Consider the following 12,267-nt stretch of genomic DNA (forward strand, 5'->3'; position numbering starts at 1 on the left):
CGCCAAACGGACGTTCATGTTTTTTTTTCGTTTTTTTTATTTTTTTATTTTAAAGTTAGGCTAATAAACATGTTGCATTCGGCCTGATTGTCATTTTTTAAGTTACATAGCCTGCCTTCAGTTTTTCTCAACTTGACTAATTAAGAGGCGATATTTGACCGGCATATCATTGAAATGTCCGGAAAACGAAACCTCTGCCGGTCACTTTGACCGGCACCATTTTTTTCTAGCGGAAACTCTGGTATATATATATATATATATATATATATATATATATATATATATATAATATATGTATATATATGTATATGTATATGTATATATGTATATGTATATATATATATATGTATATGTATATATATATATATGTATATGTGTATATATATATGTATATGTATGTATATGTATGTATATATATGTATGTATATATATATATATATATATATATATATATATATATATGTATGTATTAGGGGTGGAACGGTACATGTACTCGTACCGAACCGATTCGGTACGGGGGTCACGGTTCGGTGCATGCATTTAAACGGAGAATACACGGTACGAAAAAAAAAAAAAACGTGCGTGCAAAATAAATAGCCCGTCTACATTCTCTGGCACTCTGCCGTTTTTTGTTAGATCGACGGTCCAGTGAGTGAGTGAGCGAGTCAGAGATAGCAGCGACAGCGAGTATGGCAAGTGGCGGTGCTCCACAAGAGGGGGTCTCCAACACGTTGCTCGCGAGCTACCAGTAGAGGTAGTTGAGGTAGCTCGCCAAGGGGCCGTTCACATATCGCGTCTTTTGCGCGCTCAAGTTCATTCAAATATAGGCGCGCGTCAAGCGCGCTCATTTTTTCCAAGCGCAACTTTTCAGAATGCCACAAACCATATGACAAGAACCAACCAATCATTACAGGTGTTTTTTTCTTATCTGTTAATAAATCTTGTAGCAAAGCTACAGCAAGCATTTTTCGGTGGTGGAAATCTTTGCGGTTGTGGAGAGTGCAGCGCATGGTTGCATAGTAACGACAGACGCCACAGGCAAATCGGACCGAATCTTACTATTAATAATAAAAGATAAGCTAATAATGTGCATTGTAAATGTCAGTAATTTATCTTTTTTGATTTAAAGGCTGAAATATGTGAGGTTTATCTTTATAAAACCTTATTTGTCACAAATTGATTTGAACTTGATGCATGTTAGTAGGCCTAGATACTGTAACGTTGCAAGACACTCTTGAATTGTAATTTTATTTGAAAATAATTGAAAATTGTAATGTTATTATTTTAATGTTTATGTAAGCAAAAAGTGCATATTGATGCTAATTTTATTTGTTATTTGCTGGTTTTCGACATAAAACTTGGTGAATTGATGTAGTATATACTTTTTAAACAGGATTCTGTGATAACCGTGATCATAACCATGAAATGAAATGTTCATGCCATTTCATCTCTAGTTATGATCAACTAAAAAATATTCTCTGATTCTGTTCTTTTCTCTGACATTTAAGGGTAACATATTTAGGCCTAAAAACTCTTTTAGGTCTAAAACAGTTTTGATAGTTAATAATATGAGAGTTATGAGGCAATATTTAAGAGATTTAAGTATTGTATTACATAAGTAGCTCTCGGCCACTTTCCTTTTTAAAAAGTAGCCCCAGATGAAAAAAGGTTGGAGACCCTGTTAGAGGATCCGTCGGCTTCTTTAAGATCGCAAGTTTGGGAAAACTTCTGTTTTCATCCTGGGCCTCCATAACACCTCAGCAGTGCCACAGGCTGATTGCCTCCATGCCACGCCGCATTGACGCAGTCATTTCTGCAAAAGGATTCCCGACCAAGTATTGAGTGCATAACTGAACATAATTATTTGAAGGTTGACTTTTTTTGTATTAAAAACACTTTTCTTTTATAGGTCGGATGAAATATACTAATTTATTGAGATAGGAATTTTGGGTTTTCATGAGTTGTATGCCAAAATCATCAGTATTAAAACATGAAAGACCTGAAATATTTCAGTTGGTGTGCAATGAATCTAAAATATATGAAAGTTTAATTTTTATCATTACTTTATGGAAAATAATGAACTTTATCACAATATGCTAATTTATTGAGAAGGACCTGTATATGTATATGTATATATGTATATGTATATATATGTATATGTATGTATATATATATATATATATATATATATATATATATATATATATATATATATATTTATATGTTAGGGGTGTAATGGTTCACAAAATTCACGGTTCGGTTCAATACGACACACTTGGGTCACGGTTCGGTACGTTTTCCATACAGCAAAAATAAAAAATGCCAGAGAAATTTCCTTGAATTATTTTTTTAAAATTATTATTTTATTTAATGAAACTAACATCATAAAGTATGATTTATTTATTGTTTTTTTTACTGAGCAATAATGGAGCTATACTTCACTCTTATTATGAGCATATAAAACAAAACAGCTCCTTGGACAAAATGAACTGTAATATTGTAGTAGTTATAAACAAAGGTTTATTTTAGTTCAGATTAGAACATTTGAGGGCAGCAATTGTATTCATAATGTCAAAATAAAACCGATGTAATGTTACCTGAGAGCATTATAGCCCACTATTCCTGACAAACTTCCATACCTTGCAGTTAGTGTTACTACAGTAAATCCACGGTGAATGTTGCTGATCTGTGGACACCGGAGTTCATTCATGGCACGATGTTTCTTCCCGGTTTCCACGTCAGCGCTGTTTGATCCGTTAATAACAGAGAAATGTGCATGTTTCTCAGATCTCGCAGCGCCAGCGATAATTACTTCAGTGGCGAACTCAAATGCTTTCTTTACTGGTCTGGATCTCTTAGCGCTGTGTGGTGTTGCTTGATCAGGCTTGCGCATAGGGCTCGCGAGTCCCGCTTCACAGGTCAAAACTGATAAACGGTCCACACAAACACAATAAGAGTAGCTCAGTTTCGTTCCTTACATTGCATTTGCCAGTTGATGTTGTGGTCGCGCCAGCTCCTCTAAGAGCGCGCTTGCCACCCGCGACGCGCCTTCATTTGAAATAACGAAATTTTGGTCGGCAGAAAAAATGGTCCAACGAACCATTCGGTACGTAATGCGTACCGAAAACCGTACCGAAATGAATACGTGTATCGTAACACCCCTATATATATATATATATATATATATATATATATATTAGGGCTGGGGGAATTAACGCGTTAATGTTTGCGATTAATTTCAAATGTTTAACGCGTTAAAAAATAATAATTATTTTTTTGCCTCATTTTAATGATTTCCTGTTGCGGCTGCTATTGAAAAGCCGAAAATATGTGGATCGGGTTTCATTCTCGCAAAGCTTTCATGAGCGGGTCTTTTCCGCTCCGTGTGCGCCGCCGCACTCTCCGTTCCGTGTGTCTGTGTGTGTGTGTCGGCCATAGGTGTTGGTGCGCTGCGCTCTCTGCTCAATGTTCGACTCCGTGTTTGCGCTGCGCGTTCTGCTCTGTCGTTCACGGCCCAAACGCTCCAATCATGTACCGATCACGCACTGGAAAAGCAAAGTCCGCTCAAATAAGGTGAAATTTCTCTGTAGACTTCTGTTTGCTGAGCTGGTTTATTCATGCTGGGCAACAATGTTAAAGGGATAGTTCACCCAAAAATGAAAATTCTGTCATTTATTCTCCCTCAAGTTGTTCCAAACCTGTATGATTTCCAAACCTGTATGATTTCCAAACCTGTATGATTTCCTTTCTTCTGCTAAACACAAAAGAAGATATTTTAAAGAAGGTTGGTAATTAAACAGTTGATGGTCCCCATTGACTTCCATAGTATTTTTTTTTCCTACTATGGAAGTCAATGGGGTCCATCAGTCGTTTGGTTACTGACTTTCTTCAAAATATCTTCTTTTGTGTTCAGCAGAAGAAAGAAACTCATAAAGGTTTGGAACAACTTGAGGGTGAGTAAATGATGACAGAATTTTTATTTTTGGGTGAACTATTCCTTTAAAATGACCTGCTCTGATCACATGCTCTGGTAATAATAGCTTTTTTAGGACTATAGTTTATTTTTATAATTAGTAAAAAAAAAACAATTGAAAAAAAATCTTAAATTGATTATGTTGATTGATTATTGAAAAAGAATAATACATTGATATATTGATGTTTAATATTATTTTAACATAGGGCTATTTTCTGTTCCTTTTTTTCCGGTGATTCTAAGTTTAATTATTGATGATTACAAGCTTGGAGGAAATGCAATTAATTGCAATTAATTACAGCAATTGTGCAATTAATTAGTTAATTTTTTTTAATCGATTCCCAGCCCTAATATATATATATATATATATATATATATATATACATATATATATATGTGTGTGTGTATATACACATACATATATGTGTGTATATACACATATACATATATATTAGGGCTGTCAAAGTTAGCGCGTTAATAACGCGTTAACGCAAAATCATATTAACAGCACAAATTTTTTTAACTTGCGATTAACGCAGCGCGTATTTTCGGTTTTACCCGTGGCCCAACCCCTAGTTGGAGAAATGGAGATACACAGTGTTGCCAACTTAGCGACATTGCAGACCCCTTTAGCGATTTTTTCCCTTCAACAAAAGCGGCCAAACCTTATTTAGTTTCTGAGAATCTACCGGTACTGCTCTCTCAGCACACGCGTATGCCTTTCGCGATCGCTCTCTCTCTCTCTCTCTCTCTCTCTCTCTGCGTCTCACGTGGAGGAGCAGCGCTTTAATTCATTTAAGCACAGATATTATGTTGCTCCTCTATTTTTACAAGTATAGCCGAAATCAGAGCACAGATTTATCTTATGTGTATTTGATTTCATCAGACGACGGCTCGATTATCAGGATTTTTGTGCAGATTAACTTAACATCTTGGAAGGGAGAGCTGGTTATGTCTTAATGGGTCGCGTTTCAGTCACCATTTCAAATTCATTCCATTGTTTGACAACAGAAACAGTAAAATATACCAATGAAAACAGTTTTATTGAGAATCAATTTAGCTTCATCAAAATGGGCACACAGAGAGACAAACTACAATGTAATAGGCTAATAAATAATAAATGTACATTTAGCATTTTCAGAAGAGCTGCCCTGTCATGCAAACATCTAAACATGTTTGTGTTAGTAAATTGCTTAGTGCAAAGAAAGAGAAGTAATGGTAACCTCCATCCATCCATCTATCCATCCATCTTCTACCGCTTATCCGGGGCCGGGTCGTGGGGGCAGCAGTCCAAGCAGGGATGCCCAGACTTCCCTCTCCCTCGACACTTCCTCCAGCTCTTCCGGGGGGACACCGAGGCGTTCCCAGGCCAGCCGGGAGACATAGTCTCTCCAGCGTGTCCTAGGTCTTCCCCGGGGTCTCCTCCCGGTGGGACATGCCCGGAACGCCTTCCCAGGAAGGCGTCCAGGAGGCATGCGGAAAAGATGCCCGAGCCACCTCAACTGACCCCTCTCGATGTGGAGGAGCAGCGGCTGTACTCTGAGCTCCTCCCGAGTGACCGAGCTTCTCACCCTATCTCTTAGGGATCGCCCAGCCACCCTGCGGAGAAAGCTCATGTCGGCCGCTTGTATCCGGGATCTAGTCCCAGTGCATGCTGGAGGTCCTGGTTTGATGAGGCCAACACGACCACATCATCCGCAAAGAGCAGAGATGAAATCGTGTGGTCCCCAAACCTGACCCCCTCCGGCCCCTGGCTGCGCCTAGAAATTCTGTCCATAAAAATTATGAACAGAACCGGCGACAAAGGGCAGCCATGCCGGAGTCCAACACGCACCGGGAACAAGTCTGACTTACTGCTGGCAATACGAACCAAGCTCCTGCTCCGGTCGTACAGGGACCGGATAGCCCTTAGCAAAGGGCCCCGGACCCCATACTCCCAGAGCACCCTCCACAAGATGCCGCGAGGGACACAGTCGAATGCCTTCTCCAAATCCTCAAAGCACATGTGGATTGAAAAAACGTAGGAAATAATCCAAGTCCAGGCACTCAGTAGATACAAAAAGTAATACAAAACACTTTATTAGAGGGCTAAAAAATGTAAAAAACACCAACGCGTATCGGCCCACTGGCCTTCATCAGGGTGTTAGTGACAAACAAACAGGAGCAGTACTTATACAGTAATTGATTTCAGGTGTGCCACTCTGGCACATGTAACACAACTCTTTGGCCACTAGAGGCAAAAGTTAGGTTCATACAAGTAACAGGCAAAATAAAAAAAAAAAAAAAAAAGATCTCTTAGTGGAAAAAACAACACTTCAATTATCTAATATTCTCCACACAATATATAAGATCAATAATTGTGAATAGGCTACAGTTACCTCTCATAACTCTAGTGTCATAGACAAGATGATTCAAAACAGCTTTGACCAGAAATGGGTTCTACATTCGACGACAACAAACTGTACCTATAGAGGCACAAAAATCACAAAAAAGGTGAGAGATCAAAATCCTCATTAAGACCTGGATGTTTGGTGGCCCTCAGAGAATAGATCCAGTATGTCTCCCTTTGTTTGAGACGTCTAATTATGTCCCCACCCCTGGCATCAAGGCGAATAGCCTCAATGCCCACTACTCTTAAGGTCAAATCCCTCCCATGATTAGCGTCCATATAATGTTTAGCCATTGGATAATTGATATTACCAGTCCGGATGGCATACCGATGTTCAGCTACTCGGTCTCTTAATCTCCTTTTGGTGAGGCCTACGTAAAAACAACCACAGGGACATTCCAAACGATAGACAACATGGGTAGTATTGCAATTTATAAAGCTGTTAACAGTGTAAGTCTTGTTATTAAAAACATCAACAAACATGTCAGTTTTAGTCATATTCTCACAATAATTACAATTACCACAAGGAAAATTTCCCTTGGGTTGACGCAGCCAGCATTCACGTTTAGGAGCAGGGAGGTAACTCTTTACTAATTTATCTTTAATTGTGGGGGCCCTCTTGAAGCTAATCCCAGGGGGTTCTGTGAATATTTCCCGTAAAGTCGGGTCACATTCAATAATACTCCAGTTTTTCCTTATAATGTGTTTGATCTGAACAGCCTCCTTGCTGTAATGAGTGACAAAATAGGGTTTCTGAGTTGACACTTTTTTTGGGTCTAGACTGGAGCAAGCTCTTCCTTTCAAGTGATTGGGCTCTATCATGCGCTTGAATCAAAGTTTGTGACCGATAACCTCTTTGTCGAAAACGCCGCTGCATATCCGTAGATTGATTTTGAAAATCCTGATCTGAATCACACATACGCCTTAGTCTCTGGATCTGTCCAAAGGGTATGTTATCAATAAGCCATGGAGGATGAAAGCTGTTTGCATGTAATAAGGTATTGCGATCAGTTGCCTTCCTGAAGATAGATGTATGCAAGTATCCCTCATTATCCTTTGAGATCCGTAGATCCAGAAAGTTTATGGCGTGTAAGTCATAGTCCAGACTAAATTTAAGGTTCTCATTCAGGCTGTTGACATAGGCATGAAAGTCTACAAGTTCATTTTCTGACCCTGAAAACATAAGGATCACATCATCAATATATCTACCCCACCACAAGACTTTATCTTTAAAAGGGTTACTTTGGGAAAATATATAACGCTCCTCCCACAAGCCTAAAAACAGATTGGCATAATTGGGAGCAAAACACGCACCCATTGCAGTCCCCTTTTCTTGTCTATACAATTTATCTTGAAAGAGAAAGATGTTATTCTTTAAAGTCCACTCAGTAACACTCAGCACATGTGGATTAGTTGGGCAAACTCCCATGAGCCCTCCAGCACCCTGTAGAGGGTATAGAGCTGGTCCAGTGTTCCATAACCGGGACGAAAACCACACTGTTCCTCCTGAATCCGAGGTTCTACTATCGGCCGGATTCACCTCTCCAGTACCCTGGCATAAACTTTCCCAGGGAGGCTGAGAAGTGTGATCGGTCCCCCTTCTTTAAAAGAGGGACCACCACCCCGGTCTGCCAGTCCAAAGCCACTGTCCCCGACCGCCACGAGATGCTGCAGAGGCGTGTCAGCCAAGACAGCCCCACAACATCCAGAGACTTGAGGTACTCAGGGCGGATCTCATCCACCCCCGGTGCCTTGACACCGAGGAGTTTCTTGACTACCTCGGTGACTTCAGCTTGGGTGATGGACGAGTCCGCCTCCGAGCCTTCAGCCTCTGCTTCCTCAATGGAAGACGTGATGGCGGGATTGAGGAGATCCTCGAAGTATTCCTTCCACCGTCCGGTGATATCCCCAGTCGAGGTCAACAGCTGCCCTCCTTACAGCTTGACGGCATCCCTTACTTCCGGTGTCCACCATCGGGTTCGGGGATTGCTGCCTCGACAGGCACCGGAGACCTTACGGCCACAGCTCCAAGTGGCCGCGTTGACAATGGAGGTGGAGAACATGGTCCACTCGGACTCAATATCTCCAGACTGGTCGAAGCTCTGTCGGAGGTGGGAGTTGAAGATCTCTCTGACAGGGGATTCGGCCAAACGTTCCCAACAGACCCTCACAGTACGTTTGGGTCTGCCGAGTCTGTCCAGCTTTCTCCCCCGCCATTGGATCCAACTCACCACCAGGTGATGGTCAGTTGACAGCTCCGCCCCTCTCTTCAACCGAGTGTCCAAGACATACGGCCAGAGGTCGGATGAAACGACCACAAAGTCGATCATCGACCTCCGGCCTAGGGTATCCTGGTGCCATGTGCACTGATGGACACCCTTATGCTTGAACATGGTGTTCGTTATGGACAAGCTGTAACTAGCACAGAAGTCCAATAACAGAACACCACTTGGGTTCAGATCAGGGGATGTGAATGTGACCAAAACCAAAGAGCTGATTGTGGACTTCAGAAAGAGACAGCAGGCCCTTACTCCTCTTATGATCAGTGGGACAGCTGTGGAGAAGGTGAGCAGCTACAAGAACCTCGGTGTGAACATCTCTGAGGATCTTACTTGGACCTCTCACACTCACACACAGGTGAAGAAAGCCAGGCAAAGACTATACCATCTGCGACAGCTGAGAAAATTCAGGGTATCACCAACGATCCTAAAAACTTTCTATTCAGGGGCTCTAACTAATCTTTCTTTCTTTCTCTTTCTTTCTAATCTTTCTTTCTTTCTGTCTTATAAACATGTTAATGGCAAAGGTGTAAATTCACTCTATATAGCACAAACAGGGCTACCAAAATATGTGATCACCATGCATGTATATTTTTGAATTTTTAAGAGAATAATGTTTATGCGTGGTTATTGGAAAAAATAAAAATGAAAGTTGCTGAAATAAGACCACAAAACTCATAATAAATATGTGTTAATAAGACTTTTGACTAATGGATGTCGTCGCTTCGAGTTCTGGCTTCAAAATGATGTGAAAATCATCCTGCCTTATCGTTCACATAACACAATACATTGATTTATACTTTGCAAAACAGTTTTTTTGTCAGAAGAGGTTTATACGTGGGAGTGGTAATGGCCTATTAATATTAATGAGATTCAGACCAGGGGTGTGACAGACCCCACTGGCTAATGGGCCATCAAGTGAAGGAGCCTGAAAGAAGTAGAGGAGATTCAAAGGTTTTTTTTTTCAATCTGTTTTATTGTAATTCCTCTATGTGGAGCACTTTCTGAAAAAAATTGTTTGAATAGACTTGTAGCGAATGTGAGTCTACAGGGCTCAGTTGCGGTCCAGTTTCCTGTGCAGGACAGAATCGCACAGTCTGTGGAACCATGTAAACATCAGTCTCTGTTTTCCATGCCAGAGTGGACTGCCTGTTGCTTGCCTGCTGGTTAGCCTTGGCTCTCTTCGGGACAGGTGCTTGGACAAGTTCATTGCCACATCTGTAAAAAACAAAACAAAAAACACTGTGAGCATACTGATAACACAAAGACACTGTATTATTATCATTATCGGCCATGGATAATCACTAATGGCCATGGATAAAAAAAGACAACAGTTTTTGTAATATCACACAAGAATATGTACTTTTATATTATGTTGATGTAAACAATTATATTTCATCTGTAAATATTACGTCTGTGGACTTACTCTGGAAGATTCTCCATCACACTGAGAACTGAACTGCGTGCCCCTTTGCGAGGTGCTGGAGAAGGAAAACAACAACAACAACAAAAAGCTGTTAGCATACATTATCCAAAGTAAACTGATGGGCAATTAATTGTTATGGACGCACAATCTATGTATATATCTGTTGATGGTCCATAGGACAGAGAAATATCACAGCATCACCGCGAGTATCTGTTGATGAGCCATAAAGACAGCACGCATTTAGTGACGCACGCAATGAACAGATCGTTCGTGAACGACACACATCACTACATTTCAAACATTTACACCTGTATTCACAAACATCTGTGCATAAGGCAGTATTGAAGCATGATAAGCAGTGTCATAGTCTTACCAAAACCATATATGTATATATATACGTATATATGTGTGTATATATATATATATATATATATATATATATATATATATATATATATATATAATGTCTAGTATTTAGACAGTAGGCCAAGGCTATCACATATTTTACCGGAGGCTGAAATATATTTAGACTAAATCACATTACACTTAACCCTCTGGGGTCTGGGGGGTTTTTGGGGTCCTTGAGATGTTCTGACATGCCCTGACATTTGTGCTTTTTTCAGTTGCTTATAAACATATTAATGGCAAAGGTGTAAATTCACTCTATAAAGCACAAACAGGGCTACCATAATATGTGAACAACTTGCATGTACATGTTTCTATTTTTGATAGAATAATGTTTATGCATGGTTTTTTCAAAAACAAAAAACTAAAGTTTCTGAAATAAGGCCATAAAACACATTCTAAATATATGTAAATAAGACTTTTGACTAATGGATGACGTTGCCTAGAATTTTTTCTTCAAAATTATGTGAAAATCATCCTGCCTAATCATTCACATAACACAATACATTGATTTAAATCTTGTAAAACACTTTTTGTTTGGAAAGGCCATATGCGGGTGGGCGTGATTCACACCTGTGGAGTCAATGGGGCCCGCATAATGAGGCTGCATACGTAATGAGCCTTTCATTCAGGTGTGTGACTGAGCCACAAGAGTGCAAGGACAATATATAACTGGTTTGTTGTTTTTTCCACAAATTTTGCTTGCAAATTGTACAATATCCAAGGTAAACATTTCTAGTAATTGTGCAGTTAATTGTTATCATACTGTATTTTCAGATTTGGAATATATTCTCTTCCGAAATGTGTCACTAATAAAGCATAATACAATTATTTAAAGAGAAGGCTTATAATGACCTTTTAAGATTTTGTTTACATCTATCCTTATATATATATATATATATATATATATATATATATATATATATATATATATATATATTTTTTTTTTTTTTAAGGTTATACAATTACAACAACATTTAAAATTGTAACAATATTTCCAGTGTAATCTTTCTTTGTATTCGCGATTCATATTAAAACAGTATTTTTGCCAGCTGTAGTAGCTCCACAACAGCGCGCATCTGTGCGTTCATTCATTCATAGAAACGCGATTCATATTAAAACAGTATTTTTGCCAGCTGTAGTAGCTCCACAACAGCGCGCATCTGTGCGTTCGTTCGTTCATTCAGTCATACACAGAAACGCGATCAATATTTAAACAGTATTTTTGCCAGCTGTAGTAGCTCCACAACAGCACGCATCTTTGCGTTCATTCATTCCGATTAGAACAAAGCAAACAGAACTGACCTAATTCCTCGGGATCCGTTTGCTCCTCGAAATGATACTTCCAGAACTTCTGAGGTAAATTTTTGCAGGATTATTATCAAGATAGTATTATTCCTCACAGCATCGTAAAGTACATAAGTCTGAAAGTGAACTCGCGGTGTGTGTTATCCAGCTGATGTGGGCGTTTCACAGGTTTGTTTGGATCGCCTCACATTTGCGTTTGAATAGCGCGCGCTCTCCGTGGGCGGAGCACATTAAAACTTAATTAGCTGAGATGAGAACGACTGACATCTCTCTCTTTGCATACATATTACATAAACTGTGAATATTTGTTTTTTATAAAAATTACTTCATTTAAAAGAAGAGAATTCAAGCTTCATGCCTGTGTGACTGTATGCCTGTTTGACTGAGTATTCGCTGAGTTACAGTTCATTTTCGGACGCGTTTCAGAATGGACTACACTGACGGAGAGTAGGCAGAACTCGCATCATGTTTATTTTTCTTTATTTGG

This window comes from Abramis brama (genome assembly GCF_963993115.1).
Source record: "Abramis brama genome assembly, chromosome: 6".
Lineage (NCBI taxonomy): Eukaryota > Metazoa > Chordata > Actinopteri > Cypriniformes > Leuciscidae > Abramis > Abramis brama.